Below are 22876 nucleotides of genomic sequence, written 5' to 3' on the forward strand. Positions count from 1 at the left end.
TCAGTCGAGTGTTGTGTATCCAAGGAGAATACATTAACTGAGATCTGGGGTCAAAAGATATGTGGTGCCTGTACTTGAGAGGGAAGAAGCATTCTGGGTTGTGCCTGTTCTCTGCATGACAAAAAGCAACTTGCTCCTGACATTTCTGACTAAGTTTGTATGAGTTACATGATCTGAACTTGATTGTCTTCCTCCTTTGTATTGTATCAAGAACATTCTCTCATTGGGAGTAGGAAAAGATTAGTCCTGTTTCAGTCTCTGTGTAACTGTATGTATGTGCCCTTTTCAGCCTGCTATGGAAACCTGCTCCGTAACTAATCTGGAGAACATGTCATCTGTGTGCTGCCTCTTCATCTCTAAGTTGAGTCACTCTAAGGGCTTTAGTCACTCTCTAAGGAGTAGCTCTGTTTTAAAAGGGAACTGGAGAAAATACTCATCATGTTTTTTCTAGTCCAGCATCAAATATATTCTTCTCTACCCATAGTTAAACTTTAAGCCTGGCCTCTATAAGACTATTCAGATGATTGGCATCATTACAGCTCCACTTCCACATTTGTCTTTGAAACAGAGGAATAGGCTCATTATATGGCTAAATGGAATAGGTATTTAGCAATTTCAGTTTGGTTGGTTTTTTACGTAAGAGCTACCTTCTTATTGCTGCATTTACAGTAAATATAGGCATTGGTTCCTGAGCTCCAAGAAGCTGGGTGAATAAGGGCTTGAAGGTAAGTCTGGTGATAGAACTTCTACAGTGTGAGCAAACTCTACTGGAACTGAAGCATGCACTATTCCCAATTGTAATTAATAAATAATTTTTTAAAAAAGGTGATAAGGGTAGTCACCTGCTAGGATTCAGTCTTTCTGTAGTACTTAGAGTTATTTTGAAAAGCCTGTGTTTTTAAGGGAAGTTGCTAAACCATGCCACAGTACTGAACTTGAAATATCAAGTCCAGTATTTGAAAGCTGCAATACGGCACTGACAGGAGAAAGTATTTACAGATGGAAATCCTTTCTATGACTTTGGAATAATTATCAGAGGAAAAACTGGTCAGTGCTCTGCTGGTAAATTATACTTCAATGAATGCATTGTGTTGGGCTGATAATACTTTAAACCTGTGACAAATGTTTGCTGTGGGACAAAGGAAGGTTATGTGTGTCTTTTCCCTTCGTGTCTTTGCAACTCTTAATGAACTGGACGATCTTCATTTACACACAAAATTAGCTACTGGTACATTAATATGTTTTGTTGTTTTGTAGATCAAACCTATAAGGTATAGCATGCTTAAATCTTGTAACTGATGCTGTTCTGGTGAATGAAGAAAAGTAATAATTTGATGATAAAAATGGTCAAGGTGTCACTAGAGTGCTGTGGTGTTACATGGAAGCAGAGCTACAGTCTTCCAGAGGCAGATAGTCTTAACTTTGGAATGTGTCTTAGCATCAGGGTTAGTAACTGTATGATGTACAGGTGAAGCTCAGACTATTGAGTTTTAGTGTAATTACTTTGATCTTAAACACTTGGTTTCATTTCTGTCCTGGAAATAAAGGAATGAGAACTTACTTTTTCAGCTGTGTAGAAGTAAATTTGGAGATTTTTTTCATAGTTCTCTGACTACCAATTCTTCAGATCACAGGAGAATTTTTCTCTTTCCACTGAAAATTAAAGTTTTGGCAATATGTGTTTGTAAGGGAAAAAGTAGTCTGTATCATTTTAGTGAGCTATAAAATTCTCGAGTTTTGCTTGTCATGGAACTATCTGTGAATTCTAGTATTTGTAGGTGTTCCTATTTTTGTAGGATACTGATTGTGTTGCTTTCTGCCTCTTCTTTTGTAGCTGCCTTATATGAAGAGTAGCCTGCCAAAAGCTCCGCAGAGATTATTTTGACTGCTCAATGTATGTGCTGTGTTATGTCTGACAACAGAATTGTTTGTAAACTACCATAAGCCTTCTGACACTTAGTTATCTTTATGGCTTATTTTTTTTCTTTAACTCATTTTGTATACTCTGCTTTTCAGATATCTCTTATCATGGGCTGTTGTCTCTAGATGTCTGTTGTGATCTTGTGTCAGGGAGGATACATCACCTTGAATCCACATTGCTGTCTCTTCTATGCATCCTATGCTTTGAGCTAAGCAAAATCAAGCACAGGCAAAGAGGATGTATGTAATGAGGTTTTTAACCGTGGTTCATGTCTATACAACAGTGTTGGGCATACAGGCTACTTGGAGAGGTGGAGTTACTCCTAAATGTACTTCAGACAAAGCTTTTGAGTTGAAATAACCTGCATGTTAAGTTGTGAAATCTAAATTTGTCTGGGCCTTTGAAGAGGCGCCGTGTAGGTTACCAATAACAGAGGAAGTGAAATGGCATCTCAGGCCACCCCAGATGGTCACTTCAGTAGTGTCCTTGGGAGGAGAACTGTCCGACTGGAACAAGGCAGAGACCAGGAGTGTGTGTTATTGGGTCAGCAGTTGAGGGTTTGGGCAGAATTTCAGGACAGATTTTGACCTGTTTCCCTCTGCATCTCAGCCCTGAGTCATCCCTGTAACCTGCTTGTGAAGACTTGTAGCCAGCTCTGACACAGGGCTTACCTGGGCTGTCAGTGGCAGTCTTGCTTTAATGGTGGCAAAGACTGCAAAATTAGTTATGTTAACTTCAAGCCCCTACATAGAAGCTGCTGTATCTGATGGTAACTGCCTGTTTTGCCACAGTATTTCAGTAAACTCTTGTATGGAGTACCCTGAATTTCTCAGTATAACCCATTACCTCATATGTTAGTGGCTTTGCCCTTCTCTCCTGAGGACACAACCATTAATAAATTTCTCAGAAGTCTTCTTCCTTATAGCTTAAATGAGTGCAAAACTTGGAGGCCTGAGAATCAGTGCTGTGACTCTGCCTGTTGGAACATGTACACCCGAGAAAAGCGAACACTGAGATTCACAGAAGGCTCTTTGCATCTTCATCGTTAATGGTTTTCTTGAGCATGAATTTTATATAGAGCATGAGATTTAATCAGGTGCTGTACTTCAGAGTTTAATTCCACCTTCCCCTTAAGTGACAGAACTAATGAAATAAGGGATGGTCACTTAAATGAATAGATGAAGTCTCCCTAATTTAGCAGTAACAAGTGGGTTTATTGTCTGCTTCCTTCTTTTGAACTCCCCATCCTATAAAGTTATGCCAACACAGTGTGTGGAGGGCAAGCAAGGATATCTCCTGGGAATGAGCTTACTCTTTTGTTGTTCACCTGCTATTCTCATTAGCCTGTCAAAGAAACTGTGTTAATTTGCTCCACAAAGGTCTACTGAAGTTGAGAAAATTAGTTTGTGAACAAATTTTATCTGAAAACTAAGATGGCACCTAATTTGATTTTTCTCAGCTGTGTTATTTTTGCCATAGGTTACAGTTTGGGCATCTGTTGTTTAAAAAAAAAAATAGCTCTCCTGACAGGTTTTATGGACTGAACTGGATTAATCTAGATCATGTATAAGGAATTGTTGCCTTGAAAGCTGCAGAGATCTTCCAAAGGGATCACCTGTCTGCAGCTTTCTCTGTGTGATCCCACTCCAGCACCCCTGTGTTTCCCACGTGCAGTGCTGCTCCTGGCCAGCGTGCCTGTGCAGCAGCCTCTTACCTCTCCAGTTCCTCCTGTCACACCAGGCTTTATCCTTTGACCAGCACTGGCAGATGATGTAGTTCCACTGCTCATGGATGTTTCCATGATCCCTCCAGTCCACTGTTACCTACAGCTGTTTTGCAGGTTGAGTTTTCCCATCCAGAATTGCTCCACAGCTGTTGCTGCTTCCACTTGCTTCCCTTTCTCACCTAAAGGCCAGTCTGCAGGAATGGGTTGCCAGGGAGAAGGAACTACAGCATGGGAAATGCTGAGCAGCCAGGAGTGGGGTCAGTGCAGGACTGGAGGGGCAGAAGAGTCTCCAGCAGGCTTAGGTATTGCTTTCAGTAAAACAAACTCCTGCATGTGTCTTCAGGTAGTTAAAATCTCAGAGATTGAACCATTTGAATTCGGCAATATGATTCTGTGTGCATTGGTCCTGTGGAAACATAACAAAATTTCTGTTAAACAAAATGATCAGTCACGCTTGGAAAAAAAAATCCATTTTGTGGTACTGCATAGGAAGCTTTTCATACTGTAGTGTAACAGGGTAGAAGGAAGTGCTTTTGTGGAATATGTTGAAGGAACTTGCACATGTGGCATTGCATAAATGGTCACTCAGGCAGCAGGACTTTCAATCCTGTTACAGGATGTAGGAAGTGACAGAACTGCTCTGCTCAGCTCTTGCCAAGCAGCATGAGTGGAAGGACCTTATGGCTTCCATTCAGAAGTTTTTAAGGGAATTGTTAACTTTATACACTTGCCTGGGAAGAGGACCGTAAATGAAAGGGATTGAAATTGGGTAGTAAAACAATTGTTAAAAGAAAGCCTATGCTTCTAACAGAGTGAATAAGGTGTTTTGGGTGTTTTTTAGATTTCTCCTTCTGCTGGAGAGAGAAATAGTGCTTATTACGACATTTACAGGAAAAAAAAAAAAAAGAAAAGACCACATTAATTTGGCAGACACTTGCTTATCTCAGGTGCTGCCTTGATACAAATTGGCAGAAGTTATTGTTTTTTAACATTTTTCTCTCTTTTTTTTTTTTTTTTTGCTTTTCAACTGTCTGTTGCAACTGTTTGCTTCAGTGTAGCTGTGAATAGGATCCCTTGATTTTATTTGTCAATTAAATTTTGCATAGTATCTCAGAGTACTTGTTCTTCTGAGCTGTGCTTTTCAGGTTGCAAGTTTTTCCTTTGTGGAGAGGGCAGGAGGCAATGGGTGGTATCTTTTGATGGTAGTTTTCACTGTGACTAAAATCATTCCCCAACCTTGATACTTCATAGCTCTTCCCCTTCCCTCCGTGCTTCCCGAGCTGGGACAAATCAGTGATGTTATGGCCTTTGTGACTGGAAAATTCACTGCAAAGCAACGTAGTTTTTGTCAAATCCTTGTTAATCAGGATTACCTGATGAAAGAAGAACTGCTGATAGCTGATTAAATACAAATTAACACTGAATTTTTCATACCTCTTCAACTGGATTTGAAATGACAAGACAGGGATTTTATATTTCTAAAACAAGTTTGTGCTAAAAACAGATGCATTGCAGAATCTGCCTGCTTTGCTGTAGAAGCAAAAAGAGAATTGGAGTGCAAAATGAGAAGATCACTTTTTGAAAGAAACCTTGAGATGTGACATATTAGAAGGGTGGATTCTGGTACCAGGAACACCCGAAGTAGGAGCAGCAGTGGTTTCTCCAGCAGTACTGGAGACAGGTTAAGTGGCAACGCTCCAGTATTTAAATTAGCTGAAATCCCTCAAACAGAAGCAGCCTACAAAACCTCAAAGGGATAAGGTTTATGAACCTTTCACCACAATAGAAAGGTGCCAGTTTTGACCAGTTCATCATCCAGTTACTGTACTAAAAAAGGTAGACTGCTGTAGAAATCTGCTCCAAATTAACTTAAACACCCTTCGAATGCTTGCAGTGGAATCTGTGCTGCATTTCCATAGGAAATGCTGCTTTGTCTGACCATACAAATAATGTTTTTTTTTCTAAACTAGAAGATTAGTTTTGAAGCAGGAAATCCTGGTTAACATACAGAAAGTTCAGAAAGGTAAAAACTTTCACTGGCTGCATTTTTCTTTAACTGATGAAAACTGTAGCAATGAAGCATTTTTTCCCTGTGTGCAATATGTATATATATAACACTGTAAATAAAGCTTGAACAGAGACCTACTTTTTTTCTGCTGCAATTATGTGTAACTTGGCTCCGTAATGCAGAGATGTAATGCTCTATTTTTTGTGCTGTAACTATATGTAACTTGACTCGGTAATGCTGAGATGCAATGCTCTATTTCTGATGCTTGTGATCATGGCTGGCTAATGGCCTTACTGACTGAGGGTTTGTAAGGATGCCTCTCCATTCACTTGTAATGTCACTTCCATAAAATAACAAGTGTTTTTGAAATTGATGTGTTTTATTTGCATTCCTGAGGAATTATGTAGGTTCCTTGGCACTGCAGGACCAACTTTGATTTACCCCTGGCACTGGCTTATGTGATGGAAATGCTATATATTATTTGTGTTTAATGGGATTCTTCTGTTTTTTCAGATCTGAAGACGAGCTGCTGCATTGATTATCTGAAGAAGTCTCTGTTAAGACTGCAAGAAGAGACTACCAGCTGGTAAACATTTCCTTAGGTTTCTTTTCTTGTAGAATGTTTCTTAGTTTTCCATAATATTTTAGGCCAAGAAGTACAAAGTATTTTTGTATATATTTTGAATCTTTTGAAAGCAAAAAGTAGCTCATGCAATATTTTTTTTTTCTAACTGTCTGTAGCTTACCAGACAAAAGACTCAGTAGCAGTGGATAACATGTGGGTATTTAAACTGGAATACAAATTGGTTAGATTCCTGTTCTCTCGGTAGGAGAAGAAAGACTGGGTTTTTTTCCTGTATTGGCACATTAAACATTGTCTATTTGCCTTTTTAGCTGAGAGAAATACAATGCATCTGTACCCTGTCCTATATAAATATTATTTGAAGTGTGGTAGTGCAAACAGTGAAACTTCAAATCTGATGCTTCAGAGTCTGGAGAGAGAAGAAAGGAAGCTTTAGCAGAAGTTCAGATGCTTTGGAAGATGCCATTAATGTGCTTGTAATTGTTCAATGGCTGTTTGGTGAAGCATAATTTTCACTGAAAATAATATAATAAAACTAAGGATGTCTCGTAATTTCCAGGCATTTAAAGTCGTGTGCAGGCTGCCTGTAGGTTCAGAGCGGTAAAAGGATCATCAGTGAAGAGCTATGACCACTTAACAGCAGTTTGCCAGCCCATAAGCTAATTTGTTGAGCTATGCTATTACAAGCAATCACAAGAAAACATGAGGATTTAGGACATTTGAGTATGTCTTGGTGTTGATAGTGGGTACCAGATTTACAACTCACTTTTCAAATAATTAATGTTATGCATGAAGTAGCAGTTTTCCTCTGTAATTATACCTTACTATCTACCTTCTATGAAACTTGAATCCTACCTTTCTGTTTATTTCTACCACTTGAGCTCCAGGGCTTAGTAAACTTGTGTCAAGAGGGTTCTCAGCCCAGAATGGGGTGATGCAGCTGGGTTCAAGGATGAACATGGAAAGAAGCAGTATCCTAGCCAGTAAGAAAACATTGAACTTTTATCACTTATGCATTTACAGATGCTTTATTAATCTTCACTTACGAGTTAATTTGCCTAAATTTTGTAAGCAATTGAGGATAACTTCATGAAGTGTTGTGTGGCTGTTGCAGAGAATATTAAACTACTGTGTTCTGTTACTCTGCCAAACCTAGATTAATGATAGGAAAGTTTTGAAGGCTTATAGTGGTCAATAATGTACATGTTAGAAGTGACGTAGTAAAAACAATGCCTGACTTCTTAGTCTTTTTTTTTTATATAAAGATGACTTGCATAGTACAGCTCTTTGTGAGTGGTAATTTCAACAGCTTTGTTGACCATGTAAAGTTGCAGCTCCTGAAGCTAAAATGCATATGATATTCCTTTCCAAGTACTTAGTTTGAAAGTGCATGTCCTTAAACTTACAGGAGAAAAAACCTGTGGTGTGTAGTGTGTCACCATTTGAGGTACCAAAACACTGCATAGCCAACATAAGTTTTGAACCACGTTATAATTATCTGATAGTAATTTTTAGGTTATTACTTTAGATTATTTTGATGGTATATGATGTGAATAAGTAATGTTTGTCTGTCACTAAGTTTGGGTTCATAGCTTGCCCCATACAGAAGACTGAAAAGCCCTTTAGCCTAGAAGCAAAGGACCTTCTGTCCTTTTCCCTGCTTTGGCTTCCTTCCCACCTCATCATCTCCCCATTTCTCTCAGAGAGAGAAGTTTAACAGGATGGCCATGCTGACTGAACTGGCTAGTTCTATAAAGTTGTTCTTTGTCTGCAACTGTGGTAAAGTATTTGTCTTAATTCAGCTTAGTTTGTGCTGCACAAACTTGATTTCACTGTCTCCAGCATTAACTTTGATCTGGGAAGACTGGAGTTGAGAGCCTGCTGAGCTCTACTGCATTTTAGACCTGACGCAGGTCTCAGCTCAGGCCCCCAACTCTGGGAACGTGCTGAAAAGAGAATGTGACACACAGATGCTGCATCCCTTGGGGCAGAGTGTGTCTGGTCCTTGAAGTGGTGCAGACTATCCCAAGTGCGTGTGAGACATGCATGCCCATCTTATCTGGGTGGTATTTCTTCTGGTTAGGATGTTTCAACTGTCCATTATCACAGACACTGAAGAACATATAAAATTTTAGTGTTTGCCCTATTTTTCATGTATTAGCTGTTCTTTTTCATTATGCTAACTTACTTGTATGGGATTATTTTCCAGAGTATCAGTCATTCAGAAAAGATCTTGATAATTGTCTCCTGCTTTGACGTATAATCTCTGATAATTATTCACTCTCATTTTATAGCGTTATCTCTTATATGCAGCTTGAACTTTTCTGCATCCTTGAAGATTTAAAAATCTTTCCACACAACTTAGAATTGTTCCCCTAAAATGATGATAGGGAGATGTTTTGAGCAAACTGATTAACGTTGTGGAGTCTTTGTTCAAGGACTAATATTGCACTGTTGGTGGATTAACAGGTTTTGCATTTATGCTAATTTTAGTAAATATGAAAACACCTTCAGTATTATGTTTGCAAAGTGGAAGCAAATGCATACCTGTCACTTTATTAATTTTGAGAACTCTTTGTTGTGGCTTGTGCAGCTCTCATAAAAGTAGCGTTTGTCTGGCTGACACATCTTTAAATGTTTTGTTTTGTCTTGGGAAGAATCTTTAAAATCTCTTCAGTAACAATGTGAGTCTTTTAGTGCAAAGCCCTTCATATGTGTTAAATTTAAAAAGAGCAGAAAAGCTTTTTGTACCCTTAACTGTGTGCCTGAAAAAGGTTAGAAGTGAAGGATCTCATTCAGAATAGATGCTGTATTGAGTGAGGCCTTATTGCATGTGTTTACAGTCTTCTGTATGGCTTTGACTGTTGGGAAGTTTATGTAAAGTCAAATGTGCTGCAAAAAATATAAAGCAAGGTTCTGTTTTGTTTTGCTCAGTGCTAAATGTTAAACAAGGAAATAGGTGTTATAAATGTGCAGCTTTTAATGGGTGCTTTCAGAAGGACTTTTTTTTTTTCTGGGAAACATATGGAACCAACATAGAAAGTGGCAAAGTTACAAATGCTTCTGAGCAGTTTGAAAAGCTTTCAGTGCAGAGTCTACCAGATACCAACAGCAGAGTAATATGGGAACATGGGGGTAAAAGAATGTTATAGGTTAGAAATCTGAGGGGAGGAATTTTTCTTCCCCCTTCCCCCACTGTAGGAAAGATGGAGTTTGAATGGAAAGGGGGGGCGATTAGCTTTACAGAAGAACCTAGCTGGCCGAACTGCATTCCTAACGGATGGCCCATCTGAGGCTGGGGGGAGAGGGGAGGAGTTTTGGGGGGGTTGCTGGCTCTCCTCAGAAGGGAGAAGTCAGTTTGCTGGGTTCTCTCTCTGGGATGGGCCCGGCCCCGGGCACGGAAAGGAGCGAGAGAGTGGGAGCTTCACCTGTGCGGACAGTGCCATCGTGGGAGATGAGAGGGGAGCCCCGGAACACAAAGAAGAGAAGGACAACTCTAAACCCGGGCAGATGGAGCTCCTTCAGCCCTGTAAGGCCATCCATCTAAGAGAAGGTCACTCTAAACAAACCTACGTCCTGAGGACCTCACTGCCACCGTCCAAGCTCGCTCGGCCCTGGCAGATGAACCTCAGGATTAAAGGGTGGGCTCAGTTCAGTGCACGCTGTGTCTCACCTAAAAAATCCATTGCACAGGCTCAAAGGCCTTACCCGCATTTGCAAAGCCCTGTATCACCAGCGCGCTTGTAGCAAACGTGGGCAGAGACCTTTCCCAAATCTTCATTTGCCAAGACTGGCCATGATGATGATGATGATCTCTGGGACAGAGACGGGGTAGCTGTCTTTGTCTCCAGGTCAGATGTGCTGTGTTTTCATCGGAGAGTTTTTGTGCTCACTGGGAGAAAAAGGAGGAGCCTTGAGACACCATCATCTGAGGACAACAGTGAGTTCTGTGGGGGTGGACTGCTTTCCTTTCCCCCTTCTTCCATTGGGGGAAGGGTCCCCATTTTCTTTTCGGCTTCTCCCGTGACCCGAGACCACCCCCCAGACCCCCATCCCTGTGTGGTGACCACCAGAGCCCAACAGTGCCCCTGCAGGTCACCACGAGAACTGCAGGCTCTGAACAACCAGTGACCCAACAGCGCCCCCCGCCAACTGTGATTAGAACTGCGCTAAGGACAGAGAAGTATTCAGGCTTCTTCTTTTGTTTGAAGGGGACGTTTTGAGTACAGGACTACTGTCTAAGTTTTTTTGTGTGTTCCGTTACTGTTCTTGCTAACATAACCCTTTTAATAAAGGGTTGTTATTTCTTCTGTTTTTTTCCAATCCACACTTCCTCGATTAAAGCCCCTTAATTTTGAATTTAGAATTGCTGAGAGAGAGAAGTTTTGTTTGTCTCATAACTCATCCTCTTTAGCAAACATTCCAGTCTCTTCAAACTGAGACAAATAGTAATCCACAACAATGAGGTTATAGACTGTAAATACATGAAGAAAAATTGATGTCTTTCTGACAACTGAAACCACTTTTACTTCCCATTTGTGCCAGTAGTTAAAAACAATCTCCTTTGGTGGCGTTGCTCTAAATATATTGTTGTTGGCTTGCCTGTAAATTGAGCAGAGCCTCTTGAATTGATTTGTCACCCATGTGAAAGTGGGTTTGTGGAAATGGTTCTTAGTACATGGAGTTCAAGTACTTCTTGTTTCTTTGACACTCAAAACATTGTGGTAGAAATTCTGATCATGTTACTGATATTCTACCAGCATGCATTTATTTTGTATTAGTGCCAGTATCTAAGGTAAGGAAGAGGTTCTTTTAGGCTGAACTGAGGTGTCTTCTACTTATTCGCTTTATTTTATCTTGGAGCTTGTTTTATATGGCTCACTGCAATAGCACAGGAATAGATTGAGGGGCTAAAAGCTTTTATGCAATTCTGTGGTTTTTTAAGTCTAATAGTGTGTATTATCAGTGTAAATAATCTGCCTGTGCTGAGGCAACTTAATGTGGTGTCTTTTCTCCCACGGTAGATGTACAATTACTTAAAACCTTGAATAAAGATTGTATTAATCTGCAAACAATCAATGACAGGGTTTTTTTACTATAACCAGGCAGATTTCAGTGTAGACCTCTTCCAAAATATCCTTTTTTTACATGTAGTAGTCCTACTGCAACAGTTAGTGGAGTAAGTTTAAAAAGAAGTGAGCTTTGAATTTGGTTTAAAGTCTCATTTAGTAAACTGTATTCTTCTTGAGACTTCAGCCGTGTGGATTTGTTTATGAAGGTAAAGCTGCTATTTTTCTCTACCTGTAAATAGTAGCTCAGGACAACGTGAACTGTTTAATTCTGTTTGTCTGATGAGTCTTCAAATCAAAGGCATTAATTTAAGGATTGTTTTGACTTTTTGAAAAGTCACTTTTAAACAGACCAGCAAAATATGTAAACTTTTCTCATCAGAAAGACATTTGACCTGAAAAGCTTGTTGAGACAGGTGACTGGACTTTCGTATTAAGTGTTATGTGGTCTGTGCTATTACGTTAATGTCAGATATTACTTATTTCACTTCCTGACTTAGAGAAAGATTCTTAAATGATAGTTAAATGATAATTCTAGGTTTTGTGGTGGAAAGGTTGTTGGTTTAACTCTGTAGGGACTTGAACTGTAAACATGCAGTCCTTCAGATCTGCTTAGTATTCAGCTTATTGCTTGATCACATAACTGCAGCTTTATTATTTAGAATCATAGAATATCTCAAGTTGGAAGGACCCCCAGGGATCATCAGGTCCAGCTCCCTGCTCCTGGCAGCACTGCCACTAAACTGTATAACTAATAGCACTGTCCAGATGTTCCTTGAACTCTGACAGGCTTGGTGCCGTGACCATTTCCCTGGGGAGCCTGTTCCAGTGACCAACCACCACTTCAGTGAAGAAACTTTTCCTAGTGTCCCATTGGAAGTTCCTCTGATGCAGTTTGCCTCCCTCTAGCTGGGCAAGCTGGAGGTGCTTCCAAGGTGCTATGTGACAATTCCTCTGTGTTTAGAAAGTGGTGTTTCCTGGGTTGTGGATGAGTTACACCTCGGAGAAGCTGCCTCTGCTGAGCCTTGCTTAGTGGGGCAGCACTAGGGACCCTGGGGGAAGGACTTAAAGTGAACTGCTTGGGTATCTCCTAGAACCTGCTCAGCCCTGAGTCTGAGAGGAGCATGTGGCAAAACTTAGTGCTGCTGGTTTCCGCAGGAAGGGCTTTTTGGGCTTTTAAAAATCTGATTTGTGTTCCTTGAAATCTGGAATATACAAATCCATTGTCTCTGAACAGCAGAGATGCTGCCTGGGATGCTTCCATAGCTATAGCATAATCAGCTTAAGTCTAAGTTCATCTTAGAGTTTTACCTATCAGAGTGGAAACTAGGGGTTCAGCTCTCAATTTTTCATACTGTTGAGGAACAGCTGATGGTTAGAACTTGCTAAAACCAGGGAAAAGATCTTTAGCTGGTACATTACTGTTACTCTTCTTTGTTTGGTTTCCTTTCATGATAAAAGTGTAGCTGTTCATATGACCTAGTATAGTCCTGAGAAGAGTGATTTACCCTGAGTGTAGAAAATCTAGATTATAAGAAATAAGGACTCCTCTGTTCAAGTGCTGATGAATAGGACTGTGGGTCTTGGGGTTGGTCAGAGCTGCTAATACACCACTAATAATGTTGAATGGGAAAGCTCTGCTGACCTTTCCTTGTCTTACTGTATTTGTTGCACAAGTGGATGATTATTGCTGCAAACTTCCTGGGACAGGGCATAGTTTCGTTTCTGTTATGCTGATGCTGAGTCAGAACTCTGTGTTAAACTGCCATATTCCTAATAAATTATATCATTTTTATAGCTTAAATAAGGAAGCTGATGAATCACTTAGTTGGTATTCAGGAACACTTCCCAGCTGGGTGTTAACAGCATCATAACAAAAAGAAGTATGGACTGTGGAAAATGCCAGGTAGTCATGGAAAACTTAAACATGCAATGGGGAGCAAATGGCGATATCATTTAAAGATGTAAAGATATCCCATATCTCTTCCTAGTTTAGGGATACTGCAGTACTTTTTTTGAGAATTGAAAGCCTAAATTCTAGAGAGTTCTTAAAAATTCTGCTTGTGTTATATACCTGGTACTAAATTCAGGATTTGGATTTATGAAGGTTCAAAAGAAATATGGGAGATAATATGCTACCAAAAATAGCAAGTTCAGTTGTTTGAATAATGAGCTATTAGACACAGGATTTGCTTTAATAATTCTTGCAGGCTTTTTTAGTATTTTTGTACTTGCAGTAAAACCAGAAGTTGTGTAGCTTGGACTAAAATACCACCGTTCTACGCCCTACTCCATTATCAAAAAAAGCAAACATCACAAACAAAAACCCCCCAACTCTTAATTAAACAGTCCGAGGAGTCCCATCTTTGACTAAAATTCCTTATTTGTCTTCTGATTACCCATTTAATATTTAATATAACATTTAATATTCTCAACTTGCTTTGAGAAGTGAAAAAGTTTATTTGGACATATTTAAATTAACATTTTGATTTGGTTAAAAAATCTCTTGTACTTGGTGTTCAACTTGCAACTCCTTTTCTTGTTATGCAGGGCTTTGAGATGCAAAGATGAGGATTATGATAGTTTATTTTACTGTTTTCACTAAGCGAAAGTAATGGTTTGTTATGGAAAACATTTCTGTAAGTGGATGAAATATAAATTTTCATGCTGAATACTAACCTTGTGTATGTATGGATATCCTCTTATGCCATAGGAGCTTCTCAAGTATCTTTTTAGTTTTCCCTTTTTGTTTTTTAATTGGTAAAAGGGGTATATGTATATAACCTTGTCCCCTTCTTGTTAGCCTATAATCCAGTGTCTAAACTTATTTGAAATACTTTTTTCAGAGCAAACCTGACTGTTCTTTGCCATGTTCCTCTTGTAGCCAAATCTCCAGATAAAACTTTAGAGAAACTGGAACAGTGCTGTGTAGAATATGATTTATATTGGCATAAATGGATTTTAATCTGTGCATAAAGGACAGACAGCGTAATGTGTGCTTTTGGCAGGTGTCTAGCACAGGTTAAGATCTACAAGAAAGCTTTCAAGGAATCATTTAGGTTGGAGCGGATCTGGAAGATCTTCAAGTCCAGGCATTAACCCAGCACTGCCAAGTCCACAGCAATATAAGCCAATACATTAACTGCAAAAGGGATTGAAAAAAAATCTTGTAATTAAGATCACATAAAACAAAGCTGCTATGCAATGCTAGCAGTTTAGAGAGAATGTATGTTGTAAAATAAATTATGAAAAATGAAATAAGTATGAAAATTACGATGGAACAGTAGGTGCTTTGATACATTCACAGACCATTTCTATCATTAAATTTTAAATTTAAAACATGAGTTTGAGTATAGCAATTAATGAGGTACTGTGACAGCACTGAGAAATTATATAGGATAGGGAAAGACTTACTATAACTCATGAAGTTTGAATATACAACTTAGCTTCAGAAGGACAAATGAAAATGGCTGGATTTGAGCTGAGGCTTTACAGCCAGAAGCCAAAAAAAGTGGTTTTAAAAGTGGTTTTAAAAGCAGCCAACCAGTAGTTTTGCTCTTTATAAAGAACTGAGGTCACTTTGCAGTAGTGATAGACTACCTTTGTTTATCTTAATCTAATCTATGATTGCCATACAGATACAGAAGAATCTTTGTTTAGAATCACTAATGTTAACATCAGAGTTTGCATCCATTTAGCATTGAACCGTGGGCTCATCTGCAGATGCCCTGAAACTTCCTTTGAAACATGATCTTTGCTATGATTTATTGCTTTTATAGCTTTGCCATCTGTTATTATTACTGAAGTAAAAATCAAGTTTTATTACTAAATATTTCTTAGCTTTCTCTTTTTATTACCAACAAGATATAGGATGTATTTGACTTGCGGTTCTGTTTTGGACTGGGCTTGGGTTTTATGTTTTAATTTGTGCTTCTAAGGGTATTAGGGTTTTTTTGAGTGGTTTCCTCACACTGAATTAGAGACTGTAACTGAAGTAAGAGAGCAGGAGCATCTAAAAATTGCCAGACCAGGGTAGTCTTTGAGCTGGGTCCTGTTCTGTTCAGCAGTATCCATGGACTGAGAACATCTGTTCCATCGTCCATCTCTGGTTCACATGGATTTCAAGTTGGTAATGCTTACCAAGGGGAATTCTAGTGCAAGCTTGAACTCCAAACAAGCTATTTAAACATTTGCTCTGTGAAAAGTAGCAGTGGGTTATATTTTGAAGATTACTTTAGCCTGGGTGCCCAGTATTTCGCATGGAGTACGTGAATCCTGTGCAAACTTTCACTAATAAGTCAGCTTTAGGAAGTAATTATTTCTAGAGTTCCCTGATGAGCTGAGGTACCCATTAAGTACACAGAAAGTTATTTAGATTCTTAGTACAAAGTTGTTTTCAATTATTTCTTACTGCTCAGTGTTTTTAATTCTTAATAGACAGAAGAACCTGAGTGTTAGAAAGCCTGAAAAATCACTATTAATGTAGCAAATCTTGACTGACAATCACTGACAAGTCTGTGCTTGAGTGTAGAGGCATCTTAATTAGTTCAGTCAGGATTGGGAAGAAGATATTGGTTTCATACTGGAAGTTAATGATTAGCTGTTCTCATCTGAAATCTGTTTTCGTATGCTGCTGAGTTAAACAGCATCACTTCAATGTGAGGTGGATGCCCAAAACACAGGGCTTATTCAGTGGTTAGCCAGGTTTTTTTGTTTTTTTTTAATTCCCAAATTTCATTATCCACGATGGTTTCAAGTTTGCTTAATGCATCTTTTATATTTGGGTACCATTTGAGTTGTGTCAACTTCGGGCTTTTCCTCTGGCAAACTGAATGATGCTTGGGTTTGTTCTGAAAACAAATAGCTGCAGTTCAGATGATTCACTGGCCCTCTCTGATGGCCAGAGACATTTTCCCATTTTTGTTCTCCAACTGCTGTGGCAATGCCTTGAATATCTATTGTAATTGGCCTGAGATATTGGCATGTACTGTGGCCTGTTTCTGCTGTGGTGAAGTTGGGCTGCAAGTCAAGGGGAGTGCGGGTGTGTGTAAATGAGATCCCTAGGATGGGATGTATTATCTTTCTTCTGTTTGACTCTATCAGGTAGTTAAAAAAGGAGGAGGGGGGAACTCGAAAAACAAAATCCTAAACAAAATCCATGAGCTATTAACCCATTGAATAAAGGTAATTTTCCTGCCCAGAGCTGCTCTTCTCTGTAATGTAACATTAAATGCTTGACCGCCTCAGAATTGCAAGCAGTTGAAAAATGCTGGGTCTGTATTACTCAATTTTCACTACCTATTAGTTTATATAGTGTACATGTCTCATCTTGTGCCTGTTGGCAGTACTTCTGTATTAATCTGCAGATCCAAACCTTGAGAATCAGTCAGAAGGAAGCTCAGAGGGAGAACCCAAGTTGTGCACTCTGAATCTGACAATAGACAGTTGTTCATTTAGATATTCCTGCGTCTGAATTAAGGTGCATCCAAAGTGCAAAAATTAATTGTGTAAAGAATCCATCACACCATTAATTTCACATCTGGCCGTTTTAATGCATCTTTACTGGCATTCCCTACTGACTGCTAGAGATCTGCAAGTCAATTTCTTATCCATTTATAAAAGTGCTTTATTATATTGCTTAGTGCTAAGCTCTAAATTTAAAATACCATGTGATGTGAAGTCACACTGTGCAAAAAAAAGAAATCAAATACCTATCAGAGTGCCAGTATAAACCAAGCCAATCAAGCCAAGCATCAGCTGTGCTTAGTCTGATCTGTTTTGCATGATGCTCATGAGTACTAAAAGATAGGAATCCAGTTAATGGATTCCTGTGCTAACATCTCTCTGCCTGTTATTGATGATAGTCCAACTGACCTATAATTCTCAGCTTTCCTGTCTGCTTCCTTTTTGCCTAATGGTTCTACTTGGTTTCTTCTCTCCTCGTACCTTCATTACCACAAGAGTCCTGTAAGACTTTGTTTATAATTAACTTTTACTCATTCATTGAAGCCTTCAGGACAAGCCACCTGAGCATCAGCACACTGTTCTTGCAGGTGGTAAGTGCCTGTGTCCCTGTCCAGTATTGTGTCCAGAAAGATGGGAAGAGCTAAGCATTGCTTGTCTCTTTTGTAGTAATTTTACCAATTAGAAATGTGTATATATTTATTTAGTTATGAACTAGTAGTGTTAGGACACACTTTTTAAAAGTCCCTAGTTTTGCTGCTGTAGTGGGATTTTTTTTCTCATTTTAATATTTATTTCTGTTGTCCACTCATTCTAATGAATTTAGACTTGTCATTGTTGTTTATAGCTCAGTGAATTAAGTTGGACTTTCACTCAAAATAATCTTAACCAGAGCTCTTGACTACCTCAAAAATATTATTTTCAGGTAGAATTTTTTTAGTGTTCTTAAACACTTTGTCCTATATTATTTTTCTTGCACTCTTTTTCAGGAAATTAGCTTTTTGCTGTAGCGATGGGTCTAACTTTGGTTTCGGTTTCTCTTTTTGTGATGTCAGTCATGTTCAGTCCTTACCTTCAGGGGATCACTGCTTTTCATCCTGTGTTTGCTTTTTTTTTTTTAATTACTTTATCTCAAAGCACAAATTGACCAATTTGATGTCATGAGAAAGGAAAAAACCCAACCATATTTAAAATATGCCTGAGTGGGTGAGTTTTAGGGAATTGCGGCAGCTCTTACGGAGACAGTGCTGTTACCCATCTTTTTGTCCTGAAGTCCTGGGTAGTTACTGCTGAGACAGTGAGGGGAAGCTGAGTCAACTGGCAAAGGCAAAAGCAGATGCTACTCAAACTTAAAGAACCCTGCTCAAAGGGAAAGCTGCTCTGAGAGGGATGCATGCACTGGAAAGAATGGAGAGTTAAATTTCTGCGGTTCTAACAGTGTCTGACAGTCACCTTTTTGCTTGTGATCACTTCTCTGGGCTGTGAAGAGTTGGTCTCACTACATTCTCCACTCTACTTCCTACCTGTGGTGCTGTAGGTCTTCAGAGCCTTCCCTTGATAATGCTGCACTATTTTTTTCCCGTGGAGCTTTATGAGATACTGTAATACTCCATATCTTCTCCTTTAATCTGTACTATTAACGTCATTATTTCAGCCTTAAGACAGTGGCTAATGAAATGTACAGCACGCTGAGGCTGTCCAAGAACACTAGTTTTCTTTGTTAAGCAAATGGTTTTCAGTGGTCACTTGAAAATGCCTTTTCTGGAGGTCAGCATGCAAGACTTGAATTTTTTTCATGCGCACATTTGTGTGGTTTAATTAGAGTCTTGTGTGATTTTCTTGTTAAAGCAAAGTGAAATGCTTTAAAATACCATTTGCCACTGGTATTTTATTGCAACTTTGACTCTTTAGTACTTAAAATTATTCTGGAATATGTGTGCTTATGGATCATCTAACGTGGCAGCCCTTTTCCCTGAAAACACATTTGTTGCCAAATAATGGTGTTCCCTATTTATCTGTATGCCTAGAGATAAAACACAGCTCTGCATTCTATTTTTTGTAACATATTTTTCCAAAGTCACAGTGGTGTATAGATCCAGAACTATGATTATGAAGTAGATCCACAAAAACAGTATGTCAGGAACCAGATGTGTGTTTGCTTTTCCAAGGTTAAATAACATTGCATTTAAGACTCCTGGTGCAAAAGAATAAATTTTCATAATCTCTCTTTTCTTTTAAAACAGACTGGAGGCCAAGAACAGAGTGCAGCACTGGCAGTAGGTAAGAATTGAAACTTAACCTTGGTGAAAACACTCCTGAAAAATAAGCAAAATTGTAATATGTTAAAGGGCAGAAAATGTGACTGTTTGCATATTAACAATTTTCTCTTCAGGAACTCATTTCCCCTCATTTCCTTCTATAACTTTTGAAATTTTGTGGTGTTCACTAGGAAGTCCTGATCTCCAGCTGAATTTATACTTCTCTGATTAAAGTTGCTAAACCAGGCTGCGGAAGGTTTGGTTTTTGCTTGTGCAGCACCTCACCACAGCCTGGTAATGATTTTGAAAACTCTGCACCATAGCAGTGTGAAGTCCCATTGTTTCAAGGGAGGTATTTTTGGTGTGCACAGGGTTTGGCCACATTTGTGAACATATCTTGGAAGATTATACAACTTCTTGAGAGTTATGAATGAATAGAGAATGTTTTGGTGTTTTTTTCTTTGTAAGTCTCTTCAGTAAAACTACTGTGTAACTTTACTCCTGAACCAGATGCCTTATGCCAGAAACCAGTACTCTGAACCAGCTTGTAAGACTGAAGAGGTAGCATATGCTCACATGAAGGTTTTAGCTCTTAGTTTTTTAACCTGCTGCTTGTTATTGGAGCTACTGCACAGAGTGTCTGTGTTATACTTCACTTTTACTGTGCTTTGCCAGCATAACTATCCGTCTTCTCTCAAATTGGGAAGGTAATGGTACCAAATGTGAGGTAGGATTTTTTTTTCTTCTGTCTTAGATTAATCATCAAAAAGCCCTTTGACAAAACTGATTTGTGTGGTGTGTTGACCTGGGCTGGATGCCAGGTGCCCACCAAAGCAGCTCTGTCATTCCTCTCCTCAACTGGGTAGGGGAGAGAAAAGAGAACAAAAGGAGAGATCACTCATCAGTTACAGTCATGGGCAAAACAGCCTTGACTTAGGGAAATTTGTTGAATTTATAACCAATCAAATCAGAGCATGTTAATGAGAAGTAAAACGAATCCTAAAACACCGTTTTCCCCACTCCTCCCTCCTTACCAGGCTTAATTTTATTTGCAATTTTCTACCTCCTTCTTTGTGCCTCAGCATAGAGAGATGGGGAATGGGGGTTACAGTCAGTTCATCACGTGTTGTTTCTGCCTCTTCTTCCTCCTCAGGGAGAGGAGTCCTTACCCTGCTCCAGTGTGAGGTCCCTCCCATGGGAGACAGTCCTCCACAAATTTATCCAACATGAGTCCATCCCAAGGCCTGCAGTTCTTTGCAAACTGCTCCAGTACTGGTCCCTTCCATGAGGTTCAGTCCTTCAGGAACAGGCTGCTCCAGTGTGGGCCTCCATGGGGTCGTAAGTCCTGCCAGCAAATCTTCTCCACCGTGGCCTCCTCTCTCCACAGGGCCACAGACCCTGCGAGGAGCCTGCTCCAGCACAGGCTTCCCATGGGTTAACAGCCTTCTCCAGGTATCCACATGCTCTGGTGTGGGGTCCTCCACGGGCTGCAGATGGATCTTTGCTCCCCTGTGGACCTCCATGGGCTGCAGGGGCACAGCTGCCTCACCATGACCTGCACCATGGGCTGCAGGGGAATCTCTGCTCTGCTATCTGGAGCACCTCCTCCCCCTCCTTCCTCGCTGACCTTGGTGTCTGTCCCGTATTCTTGGTGTCTCCCACGTATTCGCAATTACTGGGGCATTTACTTCTGTGCCATAACTTTTTTTTTCCTTCTGGAATATGTTATCCCAGAGGTGCTGCCACTGTCACTGATGGGCTCGGCCGTGGCCAGCAGTGGGTCTGTCCTGGAGCCAGCCGGCGTCGGCTCTGTCGGACATGGGGGGAGCTTCTGGCAGCTGCTCACAGAAGTTCTCCCTGTCATACCCCCACCACCACAAGCTTGTCACGCAAACTCAGTGCAATTTGTCTTCAGTTCTGTTGACAAGAGTAGAAAACATTTCCCAGTGCTGTGTCCAAAATTATTTGAATTCTCCATTCAGAATTAAGAATATATGACACTATAAATATTACTAAAGTACTCGTACTTACTTTAGTGCATAATTTATGTTTTAAAATATTTTGCAGAATTTCTGGTTTTGATGAGATATCACATTTTTGTTATTCTTAGGAAAGTTTATGATATTGCTGTGTCAGACCCACAGTCCTTTTTGCTTTGCTGTCTTGACTCACTGGGTTATGGAATGAATCTAGGAACTGGGCAAGCATACAGCAACATTTTCCAAATCTATAATAAACTAATGGAAAAACATCCAGTGCCAGTAGCAGTAGTAGTTTTTTCATTGAGTGGCTTTTACTTGCAAAGTCATTTGAGTGTGTTGTTAAGGCTGCGGTTGGAACTAGTGCAGACTTTTAATTTACAGCATCATGTGTATTTGCAAAGGATACATTGTAAAAGTCACTAGACTGAATCAGACCATGGGCCATCTAGCCAAGTACAGTCTCCAGGATCACCATCTTACTGCCCTCTGCATGTGTACACTTGATTTTGCACATCCTTTCACACCCTCCACTTACTCCTCTACTTCAGCTGCTTCTGCCTTAGAAAGGTGAGAGTCATCCAGAAAAGCTAGCAAAAGTCAAGGAGCATTGCTGGGAATGGTACTGCCTGCAGGAAGAGGAATGCTGTCCAGAAAATGGCTGCAGCACATGGCAAATAACTTCTATTTTCTTTGAGGAAACTGTGAATCAACAGTATTTCAGGTATTGAAGGGAAAATGTTTATAAATTAAGTTGGTGGGGTGTCCACTTCAGCAGAAGTTTGGGTGTCAGACTGCTGATGCTTTCAACTTCTCCAGCTGTGCTGGGACAAAGTAGCTGCCAAATGTTTGACAGCGTCATAAAGCATTGGGGAATCACCAGTGTGAAAGGTTGGGAGGGACTGGCAGAAGCCCTGCCCAAGCAACATGTTCAGTAGGAAACCATCTGTTGAAATCACCTTACCTAGTAAGGTAACTGAGGTCCAGAAATAACTGGGGAGTACTGAATGCTTTGTTTAAGTTTCAAAGAATGGGGCAAACCTAACTAGATGTTGCTGTCTGAATAAGGTTAAAACTTGAAAAAGGCTTAATATCCAGTAAAACCTGAGCCTTCATATGTGAGCAGATGCCCAGGGAAGAATGGGAACAAGGAGACCATGTGATTCTTCTAGGATGTCAGTATTTTAAGGTCAAGTATTTTTCAGAGCCAGATGGGATTATTAAAGGTATTCAGTATTCTTTAATTGCTTTCTGTTCTGCATATATACCTGGTTTTCCCCAAGAACTGCTACAAACTCCTCATGGGATGGGATGAGATTAACTTGGAGAATTCACAGATGGACAGTGCAGGAAATCATAACTCTGCATGATATTCTGTATATTTGTTACTGATCTTAATGGATTGCAGGTTGTTTCATCCAACAGGTAGATGAAAATAAATTATCTTATATCTTAGGCTTATAGGACACCAGTAGTTTGATTTTAAGATTGAAAGAGATATGTTGGGAGGGATGGAAAATGAGATAAAAAATCTGATATTTATTCAGCTAGAGGAATCTGGACCAATGTAGTCAGGGGTTTTTTGTTTAGATTGGATTTTTTTAACACTTGCTTTCTAACAGGAAAAACTATCCAGGTTCAGTAAAAATTGATGCTATGTCTCATGAGGGGATCTGAAGAAGTAACTGAATGTAACAAAGATGGCTGTAGAGCCTTGATCTTGCAGGAAATCTCTTATGAAACTTCAGATCAGTAAACCATGTAGGGACCAGTTTTATCCTTCTATGCTGCCTGATGCCTGTCTGTTTGTTACTGTTTCTGAAAACAGATGGGATGGGAAGGAGCATCATCCTGCTAGTCATCCTCTGT

At 39.7% G+C, this 22876-nt stretch overlaps 1 protein-coding gene across 5 annotated transcripts in view; it reads left to right on the forward strand.

The window, feature by feature from the left end:
* The window catches only part of FAM49B (family with sequence similarity 49 member B), a 97669-nt gene that overhangs the window by 47557 nt on the left and 27236 nt on the right, over positions 1-22876 (forward strand). For all 5 annotated transcript variants that reach the window (XM_018076753.2, XM_018076769.2, XM_018076775.2 and 2 more), the window contains exons 2-3: positions 6169-6241; positions 19014-19050. The gene's annotated coding sequence lies outside the window, so the exon portion shown is untranslated. The remainder of the gene's footprint in view (positions 1-6168; positions 6242-19013; positions 19051-22876) is intronic.

The sequence above is a fragment of the Manacus vitellinus genome, unplaced genomic scaffold (genome assembly GCF_001715985.3).
Source record: "Manacus vitellinus isolate BGI_N305 unplaced genomic scaffold, ASM171598v3 scaffold_1_pilon, whole genome shotgun sequence".
Taxonomy (NCBI): Eukaryota; Metazoa; Chordata; class Aves; order Passeriformes; family Pipridae; genus Manacus; species Manacus vitellinus.